This window comes from Lepidochelys olivacea, assembly GCF_965140295.1.
Source record: "Lepidochelys olivacea isolate rLepOli2 genome assembly, chromosome: 19".
NCBI lineage: Eukaryota > Metazoa > Chordata > Testudines > Cheloniidae > Lepidochelys > Lepidochelys olivacea.
This window is the reverse complement of record NC_140429.1, coordinates 9,891,648-9,905,098: the sequence shown is the minus strand read 5'-3', so window position 1 is coordinate 9,905,098 and position 13,451 is coordinate 9,891,648.

Here is a 13,451-nt window from a genome sequence, read left to right as displayed (position 1 = left end):
CAGCAGAGGAGAGACCCCTAAGGAAGGGGGTTCTTGTCTGGGAAATTCACTTGCTCTCCGTGAAATGCTGGGTCCCGGGATTAATCCCCCCCCTCCCCGCCCGCGCCCCGGGAGTGGGGTGTGAACTCTAGGCTCTCTCTGGCCAGCATATTTGGCATTACATATCTGGAGCGGAAATGACCCATTTGGCTATTCGGGGGGGCGCTTTCTTCCCTCCACTGATAGTGGCTTGGGGGAGGGGCTGGCTGGGGGGGGCTGCATTTGCCACCGAGGGTCCCGATTTGCATGGCCTGAAGGGGTGGGGGCTACAGGGAGCTGAGTTTCGCAGGGGTGGGTATCTCCAAGCTCCCCCCCTTCCCCCCCGGGGAGAGATTTCATGGCTGGCCCAGGACAATGGCTGAGTGACCAGTGCAGGCTCCATTTCCGGCGCTCAGTTCAAACTGGACAATGCCAGCGAGCTATTCCCCCGGAGCAAGGCTGAACTTTTAAAGGGACAGCGCCTCTTATCCCAACTCCGAGAGCAGCTCCGGCCAAGCCCACCCCGGCCGCCCGGTCCTCGCCTCTTTTATTTGTAAAGGGACTGAGACAATGTGGGTGATCTCCTAGCGGTTCCTTCCAAGCCCACGAGCAGGGACAAAAGATTCCCCCCCCCACGTCCCGATTTCCTGGGGGGCACCCCCAGACCGCGGAAACCGGTGTCTCTTTCTACCGCCCCATAACAAACCTGCCACACCCTGCTCTGAAATGCGGTTCCTTCGGCTACAGGCCGCTTCCAATGCACAGAGATGCCCGTGGGCCGTTATATGGTCTATATAGGGATTGCTCAAAGAAAACACACTCTTCTATCTCTCCGTCCATCCCCAGCGCTCCCTCTGGTTCTACCCACGGCTCCGTCCCCCTGGCTCCTCCGATTCCAAAGAGCTCACACGGTCCCTTTCCCTTGCTTGTTTTGGGGGCTGGACTTCAAAACTAGAATTAGTATTTCCTTCCCCCCCCCAAAAAAAAACATGTAAATTAAAAACGATTGACACTGATGAGTGATCTTTCCTGGCGGCCAGGAAAACCAAGCTCTCGCCAGGTCACTTTTATGGGGATTGTTATTTTTAATTTCCAAATGGCGAGGATGGCTGGAGATTTTCCATTTTTTTTGTTGTTGTTCATTCATTAAAACCACCCGCGTGGGAAATGGGCGCTAAGCGGAGACTCGCCGAACAGCGGAGTGGCTCCGTTTCAGGGAAGCGGCGGTTAGCTGTAGGGTGTGTAGGAGAAGAGACAATCTCCCTCCCGGGCACTGATCAAGGCCGAGCCCTTGGTCTTTCCTCGCCCCGAGCCGGCTGCGATCTGTGCAGGGGACGCGGGTCTGCCTTTCCCTGCCTGAAGGAGGACCAAAGGCCGGCGGAGAAGAGAGATCAGACCCAAAGTGGGAACTGGCAGGAGGCCCCGCCGCGCTCAGCAGCTGGGTTTGAACCGAGCGCTGTCGGCACCCAGGCACTGACCTCTCCCGCGGGAGTTAAAGGGGGGAACAGCCGAGGGGACTGACAAGAGGCGAGAATTTCACTCCCGTTTCGGAGGGGCCGGGACACCCCGCAACTGACACCCCCAGAGCCTGGGGCTGGGTCTCCGAGGCTAGCGCAGGACAGCGCCTGGCCGAGCGCTCCCCGCTCCTCCCTCTGCCCAGGCTGGGGGAACTCCCGCAGAAAGGGGGGCTCTGAGAGCCCCGCTAACCCCGGCTGTCCCTTCATTGCACAGTCAGGACCCGCCACCCCGCTTCCTGGGGCTTTCTCCTCTCGCCCAAGTCACTCGAACTCTTGGGTTAGGTGCCGATTCTAAAGCTGGTTCCCCCTTTCCTTTCCCGAAGGGATCCTGCCGGTGAGCTGGCGAGTTTGGCCAAGGCAACATTTGACGTGTCTCTGGGCTCTGCAATAACTCGATTCCTGCTTAGCCTAGGATTCACATTCAACATTCACCGATTTGCACATTGCTACACTCACCCTGCTGGAAGGGGCAAGTGGGGAGGCTTTAAAACAGTGCTTCTGGCTCAGTACCTTATCTGTCTGTGGGCTACCAAACCCTTCAGTAGCCCCGTTCACCGGGGGGCCAGCCAAGCGCGTCCAGTTTAGACTAGGATGGGGGGAGAAAGAGAAAATTCAGGATCAAACCGGAATCCCTATGCTCTGTCCAGGGTGCTGACTTGCTGGGTCAGCGCCGCCTTTCGTTGTCCCTGGTGCTGAAAGGCAGATCGGCCTCACGCTGTCCAGGACTCTGAGTGGGGATTTTCATTTTCTAGACAAGCCCAGAAACACACACGAAAAATGATTCAGTTTTTTCTCTTAAACCGAATCTAACTTGTTAAACATTCCATGCCCCGCCCCTCTTTTATCTAGCGTGTCCATAATTATGAGGGAAAGGACAATTCAGTTGCGTTGCTAACATCTCAACGCGGTTATCTTTAAATCTTGCCCTGATGGTTATTTCTAATAGTTCCAGTTTTGCAGTCAATGCAAAGCTTTCTTTAGGTGTTAACTGCCGTCTTTGATTATAGGAAGTGGCTGGAGTCTGTGGAGTGTATTTTGATCATCGAAAAACTACGGGTACTGCTCCATATTTCTGAGACACAATATAAAATAATGGAAGAAAGGCCTGAATAATCCCGCCCCCCCCCCTTAGCTTCACTTTTTGGATTGAATATCATGTAATGTGACTCGAGATATTAGGACATCTGAACAAGTGTTATTATTCTAAATAATTATGTTGCATCACTGTTGTAATATTTTAATAATCTGGGTTATTAATAATTATTACCCAATTAATGGATACCTATTTAGGTATGACTCACAAAGTCAGAGGTGTATTTAATTTGCAGGACACGCTAGGCGTGCTCATAAGAACAAGCACCACCAGTCTCACCATGCAACTGTTGCAAACTTTCAGATTCATCTTCCCAGAGCAGATAAGCAGGTAGGGAAATGCAGTTCTAGGGAACTGATCAAACCTTCCCAGCAGTGATTCGGAAGGGTGGTTTTATGACAGTAGATTTCTGAGGCAATAAACTTCCGGGGGTGGGGGGAAATACCTGTGACTCTTGATTTGTGCAGAGCCTAGTTAGGGGAGAAATATGCCCCTTGACACTATGATCAGAAGGACCCATTGTTCAGTATGAAAATGAAGGACCATTCAGAAATAGCTCTGATGTAACTCAGTCAAAGCGAATGGATTTAGGCAGGGATGGTTCTGACCCTTATGTTCTCTTCTCTCATTCCCCCATCACTATCAGGAATAAGTGTATCCCAGATACAGGGAGAGATTGGCACCAGCTACATAAGCTGGTAAGCATCTTCCTTGGCATGTTGTTGCATTTGTAAGTTGTAGCTGACATGGATCAAGGAAGGATAGCTACAGAGATTGGGAGAGAAAATATAAAGTCCAAGGGGATCTACTAACCTGCCATGGGGAGGTGACACCTGATGGTCAGAGCATTCATCTTCGTAGCATGGGGGAGATGGGCCAATCTGTGCAGGACAAAAATATGTAAATATGTATCAGAGTGAAGGCCACTTCAGCGACTGCCCAAGAAATCAGTGCTGGAGGCTGGGCAGGGCTCAGAGAGCCCAGGAAGCCCCTGTAGTCATTCTTTACCAACAGCTTCCACTGCTTATCTTGGAAGCCAGGCCAAGCCTTCTTGTGATGGGGCCAGGACAGCAACACCCTGCACTGGACCACAGAGTACAACTCAGCAGGAGGATTGCTGAAACCTTCCAGGCCCTGCTTAATTTGTGTCAGGGCTTGCCAGGGCTGAGCCCTGGCACCTCTGGGCTTGTCAGTTCATAGCCCCAGCAGCTCTGAGCTTGCTGCACAAGTTATGAATGTAAAAAAAATTGCTTGAGCCCCGGCACCTAATTGCTTAAGCACAAAGTAAGTGTTGGGGAGGAGCACTGCCTCCGGGTCCCCCCTTTCTGTCCAAACTGATGCCAGTGGGCTCGGCATCCCTCCAGACATGACAGTTAATGGACTAGACATTGGGGGAAGGGGTCTGTACATCTGATGGGTTGCCTCCTTTACTGAGTGGGGACCTCTCTGCTTGTCTGTCATATCCTCTTGTCTGTCAGTCTCTCTGCTTAGATTGTCAATAACCCTATATCTGTACAGTGCCAAGCCCAATGGGGCTGGGATCTTGGGTGGCCTCTGGGCACTACTGTAATAAACATCATCAATAATTAAATGGAGAGCAACTTAGCCTGAACCGGAGCTTAGTGCTCACATCATGGGGATGGACATCAACATAGGAACTTACATAGATAAGATAGAACTGGCTCTCTCAGAAGCTCCTGAAGGAATGGCTCACTGGTATACTGTTTGTGTCACCCCTTCCTTTTCATATCCCCCTTTTGTCTCTACTAGAAAGCAACATTGAATACACATATACATTCATTAACCTTTCTAAATCATCAGACACGTTATTCCCTCCTATGGCTTAATCTTGTATAATGCCCAGTGCTTTGACACAGCTCCAGCAAAGCGCTTTAAGCATGTGCTTGACTTTAAACTTAACATTGGCTTCAAAGGAACCACTCACATGATTAAGTGAAGGGCCAGTAAAGGGAGAGTGCTCAGCCCCTGGCAGGATCCAGGCTCTACATTCTAACCTTGGAACTTCATTTCCCCTTTCTTGGTGCCTTGTATACCATTATCCTTGTACCTGGCTATATGTCTGTCTGCTTTGTAACTGTTAGTAAAGACTTTGTAATGTCTCTCTTGACAGTAAATATTCTGTAATTTGCTTATTCTGGTTTCATGTACATGATAGACATTCAAAGTAACTCCACTGTCATCCGCTAAGTGACACCTGATTTGTACAGGGGTTAATGAGATCAGAAAATGGCTCAGCAGATTTCTGTAAGAACACACTAGCTTCCCAATGACATCTAAGCCACACCCAAACTTTACTGCTTGTGGAAAGTGGCAGATGAAAAGCCTTGGAAAATGAGGTCCTCTTTGTATCTATAAAATAGGCCCCATAAGCAGACGGGGCAATTTTCCTTTGCATCCCCCACTCCCTGTCCCATCCCCAACATGGAACCCAAATGAGCAAAGCACACGCTGGAGGGTAAGCACAAGCTTAAATGCTTTTGTTGAATCAGGGCCGTGAGGTACCATCTCTAGGAGCGAGAAGATTTATCGCCACACCAATTCAATCCTCAACCTCTCTGCTCTCATTCCCAACAAGGATAACAATTAGTGCCAACTGGGATGAGTATTGTTGTGTGTGTGTGTGTGTGATGTGCATGCTTGTCCCCTGGGAACTCAAATGAGCCCCACAATTCATTTCACATAGTCCAGTGAACAGCTATCAGATGGTAATGACTTTTGGTTACTACTGACCTAGGCTCAGTATGAACCTGCGACCTAGAGGTGAAAAGCTCCATCTCTAATTAGCAATCTCCTGAGCCAGACTGTCCTGATGTAAATATTCCTGATGAATTCTTCACTTCCACCTAGGATACAGTAGAATGAACTATACCGACAATTTGCCTTGAAAAATATAAAAACCACAAAAGAGCTCAACAACAATATAATCAGTTAATTTCCTCTAATTAAATTTCAGTTTAATTATCAAGCCATCCCCCACAGCTTCAATTTAGCTCCTCAGCTGCTGAAATGATATGTGCATTCAACAACTACTGACCTTCTCAATATATAACCTAAGGTAATAAGTATACTTAGCACCTAGGGCTAGATCTTGAAGCTGTTGGACTCAATCGGCATTTTATAATTTACTTCAGTGGGAGAGTAATAGGACCCTATATAGCACTTCATTCCTTCAAAGCACTGTATGGACATTATCTCACCAGTAACCATAATGATCCCTGTAATGCAGGTTAATATTATTTCCCCCATTTTATAGCTTGGGAAAACCAAGGCACAGACATGTTAAACTATTTGCTTAAGTTCACAAAGCAAATCAGTGGAAGAACTGGAAAGAGAACACAAGAGTTCCTAGTTCTTAGACCGGTGCACAATCTATTAGACCAGATCTCATTTGGGAGCTAAATTCTGCTCTTAGTTACACTGGGGTAAATTCAGAATAAGTCCATCAACTTCCATGGAGTCACCCATGATTTATACCTGAGAACAGAATTTGGAGAGAGAATTTCTTGCAGAGCCAGGTGAACAAACTGCTCCCTAAACTGCAGCTCTCTCCAGGTAACTGTGGGGTGAGGACAAAGCTGATCACCTGTAAATTCTCACCACTGGCAATCTCTGCAGACAGAGAGTTTCTGTTCATCCATCAAGGTGAAACAACCACAAGCAAATACTGTGGCCATGTGCATTTAATGTGCTATGTGATATACAGTTTGTGTGGTCCTCACACTCTTGCTGTTACATGGTTTTTGGGGTCGCTAAGCTGGGCATCCTGATTAAAGGTGAAGTGAGCACACTCAGCTGGGAGCTAACTTTGTTCGGTTCTGTTTCACTTCTCATCAGAGTCTCTCCAAGCATCTGGGTGACCCAAGGTCATTGTGCTCTGCCAGCCACTTACCTCTGCAGGAAAGGAACACTTCAATTCAGCAAATCCAGCTGCAACATTGCAAGATCTCTGTTTGGTCATGCCATCAGGAGTTCAAAGGAAGAGAGCCATTTCCTATTGTCTTTGAATTGAACAATCCATTTCTCCTTCCATCATATTGAGAGGCGTCTCCAGTAGGTGCTTACCTGCATCTCCAATCCTCTATGGGATACATGGCAAACCTTAGACTTTGAATACCAAACAATACCTTATGTGTGTAGAGAATCACAGACAGCTTGTGATTGTTAGGAGACTTACTTGGTCTGGGGCCACCTTCCTTGCATGTTTCTGATCCCTTTGGCAGGAAGGTCCCTTATGTCTGGATCTCTTGTTCAGCTCTGACTCATTTCAGATCAGGAAATACCTGGAAAGTTGCATTCCTTAGACCTTCTCTGGTAGAAAGGGAGCTCTATAGATCTGAGTGTCTCACTCTTGTCTGGTTGACTCCCTTGGCAGGAGAGTGCCTGGAGGCTACGGCTTATCGCAGGAAGTTCTTTGTCATGGTGAAGCCAAATGGAAGAGTTTTGGCTGATTTGGTTATTATCCCTGGTTACTCTGATTTCTCAGAGGGGAAAGTTTCCTACTAAGACCTCAGTCTCTCCCTGACTCTCTATTCGCCTAACAAGAGCCCCCATGGCACATCTCTCCCTGCTGCCCCCTTGTTTGCTATGTTCGTCAAGGCTTCTGGAACTCCCAGCCACAGAAATGCCTGGATGGAGGTGCTGAGACGAAAGTGGATTGCGATGCCGACTCTCCAATGTAATATAATTTTTCAGCACATCAGCCTTTTCCCTTCTCCAGTTACCTAGGTGACCAGACAGGCCAGAACACTGAGAGTGAACAAAGGATGCTGCTCTGCAAGCCTCACCCTCCAGCCCTTTCCCTTTCCCTCCATTGCTGCCCCGGGCCCATTTATACCCCATGAGCCTAAGAGATTAACATGGAATTGAAACAATTGTAAGAGGAGAACTTGGCCACACCCCTGAATCCCATTGCGATCTCACTGCCATGTCATTCTGAGCAGCACATGTCTTACCAAAGGCAGGACGTGCCCGGTCCCCTTGGACAATGGCTTGTATTAGGCTGGCATCTGCTCTGGGGAGGCTGGCTTGAGCATCCTGCTCGAGAACCCGCTGCTTTCCTTTGTCACATCTAGCTCTGCAGTGAGTTGCCCTGCAGCATCTCACCAGTTGGAGACGGGAATTAAATCCATGTGCACAGGCCACACGGTGTGACTCAGGCGAACGCCACCTGGCAACTTTTCTGGTCTTGACAACTCAGTTGGCCCAAGCTGCCAAGGCTAGGGATGTGGTATCTGGCCTGGCAGCCGAGGCCCTGTTTAGCAGCTGCTGTGGTCAAACTGCACTGCCCTGCAGGCCAGTCTTGTGGCCTCCTTAAAACAGCCCTAGGCTGAGAGGAGGGGCTGGAATGTTCCAGGAAGCTGCCTTGACACTGAGTGAGGAGGAAGACAATAGACTTCAGCGGCTCCTGTTTTTCTGCACCATCCAGGAGATGCACGAAGTGCGCAGCTGAACTGTAAGAGCCATCTTTGAACTGGACAAGTGCCTGTCACAGCCTTCTGGGACTGTCTGTTGCAAACCATGTACTGGAGTAACCTGATTTGCTCCAGCTTCTTCCCTGGTCCTGGAGCCCAGCAGACACCATATCTTCTCTACAGCTGCTTTACAGTGTCTGCTAGGAAGTCTGTTTCCAGATCATCTCCCACCCCCCAACCCCACCCAAGAGGCTTAAAAGGAGACTGTGGCTCAGTGGTTAGAGAAGTCATTTGGGAGTCAGGATTCCTGGGTTCTGCTATTGTCTCTGACACTATTCACTGTGTGACCTTGGACACATCACTTCTGGAAATCAGGCTTTTAACCAATCTGTGCCTCAATTTCCAGGTCTGTTAAACAGGGCTGAGAAGGCCTCCTTTGCTGAGATGTTGCAAGGCTTCATTCACTGAGCTCTAAAGGGTGCTTCATACAGTCAAAGCATTATCGTGAGGACCATGGTTCTCCTCCCCTTCTGCATCATGCGTCATGTTCAGTTTCTCTTCAGGAAGTAACTAACCTCAGAGCAGAGCCACACTCAGTAGACTGTAGACATGCAGTGGGATGGGGTTTGGGGAGCTCTGTTGAGAACTTCCCCTTCTGTTAAAGCAGAGAGGGATCCAAACTGAAACCTGGCACCAGGCAGGGAATGAAACTCAGAACTCAGATCCAAATCCAGATTTAGCAAATGGCCCCTCTCCATCTAGATGGGCAGAACCACAGCTCCTAATCGGAGCACCCCAAACTGGAGGCTGATCAGAATCCAAAGAGGGATCTGAATGCTGTGGCCTGGACCCATCTCGTCAACCCATTGACGGCCTGATTGTGAGGTATGGAATGCCGGCATCTCCATTGACTTCAGTGGTTGGGTGCTCAGTCCCTATATATGTGTGCAATATATGTGTGGCTCCTAAACCTTAGGCCACAGGCAACCTCAGCTCAGTGATATGCAGCCCCATCTGAGCAGATTATTTGCAAAAGCTACAGGGTTCCCCTCCAGCAATGGCTGTGTCTGCAGATTTGCCAGGGGTGCTCTGGTATGCAACAGGAGGAAGGCTGGCCCAGTGGTAGGCTACTAACCTGGGACTCAGGACACGGGAGTTCGATTTTGTGTTTGGCCATAGACTTCCTGTGTGACCTTGGGCAAGTCACACAGTCTCTCTGGGCTGTGATTCCCCATCTGTAAAACAGGGATAATAGCACTGCCCTACCTCACCAAGGCATTGTGCAGATACACACATTAGGTGCTCAGATGCTGCAGTAACAGGCCTGCTATACGGTGGACATACAATGATAACAACGGCCTGAATCATGCTAATAAAAGCTCAGTGAGGGATTTCCCAGGGGAACAAAATAAGTTAGCAGTTAAATGTCCATTGTCTGAATTCAGGGTGGGGACGGGTGGGACCCTAGCCTAGGCTAAAATTATTAGAAAGTTAAGTCCATGATGCAGAACAAGGATTGGCAAGTAGACACTAGAGCCTGCTTCTGGTGCGTGGCTCTGTCCAGAGATGTGCACAAGAGTCTATTGCTCTGGTGACATCCCCCAGGACATAAGGCAGGGATTTGCGCCTTTAAGAATTAGGCTTTTCCTTTAGGAATTTGTGCTAAAATTCAGAGATGGTGCACAGTAGGAACCGAACCTCACTCTCCCACAAGCCACAAGGTCATGCTGCTCTCATTGTAATCAGCATTGGCATTGACTTCAGTGAGGACAAGCTCAGGCCCGAAGCAGAGATCGTTATTGGTGCAGGAAAATCCCACATGTCTCAGATTGAGAGCACAAGATGAGGAGATCCCACGTGAAAGCTGCATGAGGCTGAAAACGTCCGCTGGTGAGAAATAAATTGATAGACCAGGGAACCACACACATGCACTTTCACACCCTCTCACGCACACACATTCATATACACGCTCATTTCTCTCTCACACCCATGCACATTCACATCTTCGCACATTCACACTGACCCTGACATGCTCACACCCACTCGCACTAACACACAGGCTGTCTCGCACACTCACCGTTTGAGGAGTACCATCACTCTCAGCCATGAAAGAGTGCGAACATATTGATTTCCTTTGCCTCCCCTTCCCCCCAACATGCTTGTCTGGCCCTGTAAATACCTAGTGGACTCTGACAACCTGCATTCCCTATAGGGATGTGACTCTGTGAGAGCTATGCTGGACACAGCGACCTCTTCTGGTCATCAGGAGACATGTGTTAAGCGTGGATTTATTTTCTGCTGCTATTTTGTGAGTTGCATCATATTCCAAATGAAAGAAAAACTTCAGGGGGAGGAAGTTCTCTTTCTCTGTCTCCTTCTCTCTTTCTCTGTCTCAAACCTCAGTGCATCTTTCCTTCCTACTCTCCTTTCCCGGCTCCCTCTTTTTCACTCTCCTTTTCTTGTCAAGGAGTGACAGTCATTAAAACAATTACAAGAACTGTGTGCAGCTGGGGTGGGCGAACCTGTGTATTCAGCTCCTCTCCTTCCATTTTTTCTACCAATGTTGGAAAGGAAAAGTTCCAAACTGGTTCCAAACCCTGATTCCAGAGACACATACTTACGTACGTAGTTGAACTCACTGGGGCTCTCCGAAGAACTGCACTGGTTAATACATCTCCGAGGGCGGTGGGGTGACTAGATAGCAAGTGTGAAAAATCAGGGCAGAGGGTGGGGGGTAATAGGAGCCTATATAAGTAAAAGCCCCAAATATCGGGACTGTCCCTATAAAATCAGGACATCTGGTCACCTCAGAGTGCGGCTGCTTGCAGAATTAGTCCCTCAGAATCTATGAAATCAGAATTCTCGCACCAGTCCTTAGAAGTGCCTGTCACTGTTTTGTCAGTTCCATCGCTGTAAGTGGGGCTGGCATCTCTCGGTGTGAGAATTGATGCATTAACGCTACATCCCAGCAAGGAATCCAGCCTGCTGATGGATTCTGAGACTCGAGATATACAGGGCATCCTTTGACTGTGCAGGGACAGCAGGAGATTTCCAAAGATTCGGTAACGTACATTCAGAACATTTGGGAGGGGGGCATCAAATATATCACTCCACTCTTCCCACGAAATATCATCATCCATTGCACTGATGGGGAAGTCTGGTTATGCTTTCCTGCATTCAGACACATTTCCGGAGGCTCAGACTTCGTTAGCGGGCTGCCAACCTGGGTATTTCTTCTTGTAACTATGTGTAAGGCCTGAAATCCTGCCTGGCTGAAGTCAATGGCAAAATTCTCATTGACTTCAGCGGGGACAGGATTGTCCCCACCATCCTGGCATGATTGCAGGGCATGTCTACACTTTGAAATTAAGTCAACCTAATTTATGAGTAATGGTCTCCAAGTTGCAGTGAGGGAGGTTTAGGTTGGATATTAGGAAAAACTTTTTCACTAGGAGGGTGGTGAAGCACTGGAATGGGTTACCTAGGGAGGTGGTGGAATCTCCTTCCTTGGAGGTTTTTAAGGTCAGGCTTGACAAATCTGTGGCTGGGATGATTTAGTTGGGGATTAGTCCTGCTTTGAGCAGGGGGTTGGACTAGATGACCTCCTGAGGTCCCTTCCAACCCTGATATTCTCTGATACGTCGGCATATAGCTGCTGCAGTAATCACATCGCTTGTGCATGTCTACACTTTGCTTCTTGTGTCGGCCGGGCATGTCCGCACCAGGCATGCTTGTACCGATTGTATTGTCAGTGCGGAGCATTGTGGGATGGCTCCTGAAAGCCAGTAACAGTCGATGTAAGCCATGCAGGGTCTGCACTGACGCTGCATTGACCTAACTACGTCAACGTCGACGCTACGTCGCTCGTGGAGGTGGGGTTATTGAGTTGGCATAGTGGGGTGGTTACGTCAGCAGGAGCAAAATTTTCGGGTAGACACCTCCATAGCTAGGTGGATGTAAGCTGCCTTGCGTTGACCTAACTCTGTCCTATAGACCAGGCCTTAATGTCTTGCTCTTCTTAATTTGACACAGTGACAAGGGTCGCTTTCTAGCCCACTGCAGCTTTCCCTTTAATATCCAGCTATGAAACCCTAGGAGCTTTGGACACAGGCCTTGGTTAATAAAATTAAGCCTGGCCCCAAGTAAGACTTTCGTGTGTGGGGTAGTTGTTTTCTTGGGCTGGAGAATGGCAAATGTAAAGGGAAGGGGGCTCCTTCCTGTTCTTTCAGGGCTGGTCACTGCGCGCTGCCCGGCTTCAAGGGGCCGGGAAGCCAAGCGGTCACTTGCACAAATAATGGCTTCATTAGATTGAAAGAAGTGGACAGTGACCTCTTTGAAATGGACTTTCTGACCCCAGCTGACCTTTAGCCCTCACCCTGACAGCCTCTAAATCTTCTGCCTCGGACTCCTCGCTCCTGTGTAACCACTGCAGGGTTCGGTGGCTAGCTGCGTCTAGGAACATTCCTGGTGCCAGTCTGCAGCCACCGGGGAGGGTGGTGTCTGGCGGCTGGAGTGGCACTGAGCTATTCCCAAAGCTACAGCTACCCCCTCCGGTGCTTAACGGCAGCTAACGGGCTGGAGGGAATTCTGGGGAATTGCAGGTGCTATTTGGAGCCTTTCACCGTTAGGTTTTCTGTTTAAATCTTGCCCTTGACCAGAGGTTGTTGCCATTTGATTGGACTGTTCAGCGCCCCATCACCCACGAGCTCAGTTCCCGGCAGGAGGGTGTCCGTATCACAGAACTCACTGGCTTTTCACTGGCGCTCCTGTTGGCTTTCTCAGACAGCCTAAGGCAGGGGCGGTCAACCTGAGCCAGAGAAGGAGCCAGAATTTACCAGTGTGCCCTGCCAAAGAGCCACAGTAAGGCCTCAGCAGCCCCCCCATAAGCTCCCCCCCGGCTCCCAGCGCCTCCCCATCCCGCCCTACACCTCCCGATCCGCTGTTTCATGGCATGCAGGAGGCTCGGAGCGGGAGGGGGAGGAGCGAGGGCATAACAGGCTCAGGGGAAGGGGTGGAGTGGGGGCAGAGCCAGGGGTGGAGCAGTGAGCACCCCCTGGCGCATTGGAAAGCTGGCGTCTGTAGCTCCAGCCCCGGAGTTGGTGCCTCTACAAGGAGCCACATATTAACTTCTGAAGAGCCGCATGGGGCTCCGGAGAGACAGGTTGGCCACCCCTTGCCTAAGGCCTGAGATGATACCCCTCCCCTCTGAGAGGCAGCACCTGGGTCATGGTATCTTGGCCAGCACTCAAATATCCCAGTGATAGGCAGGGCTTCCCAGAGGTTTTGGGGGGCCCATGGTAAATCTGAAACCAAGCCCTCCACTCTTCCAAAAAAATGACCTCTGAGGGAAGGCCTGTGGGGCAGGGGAGGGCAGGGTTGGAGGCCAAACCA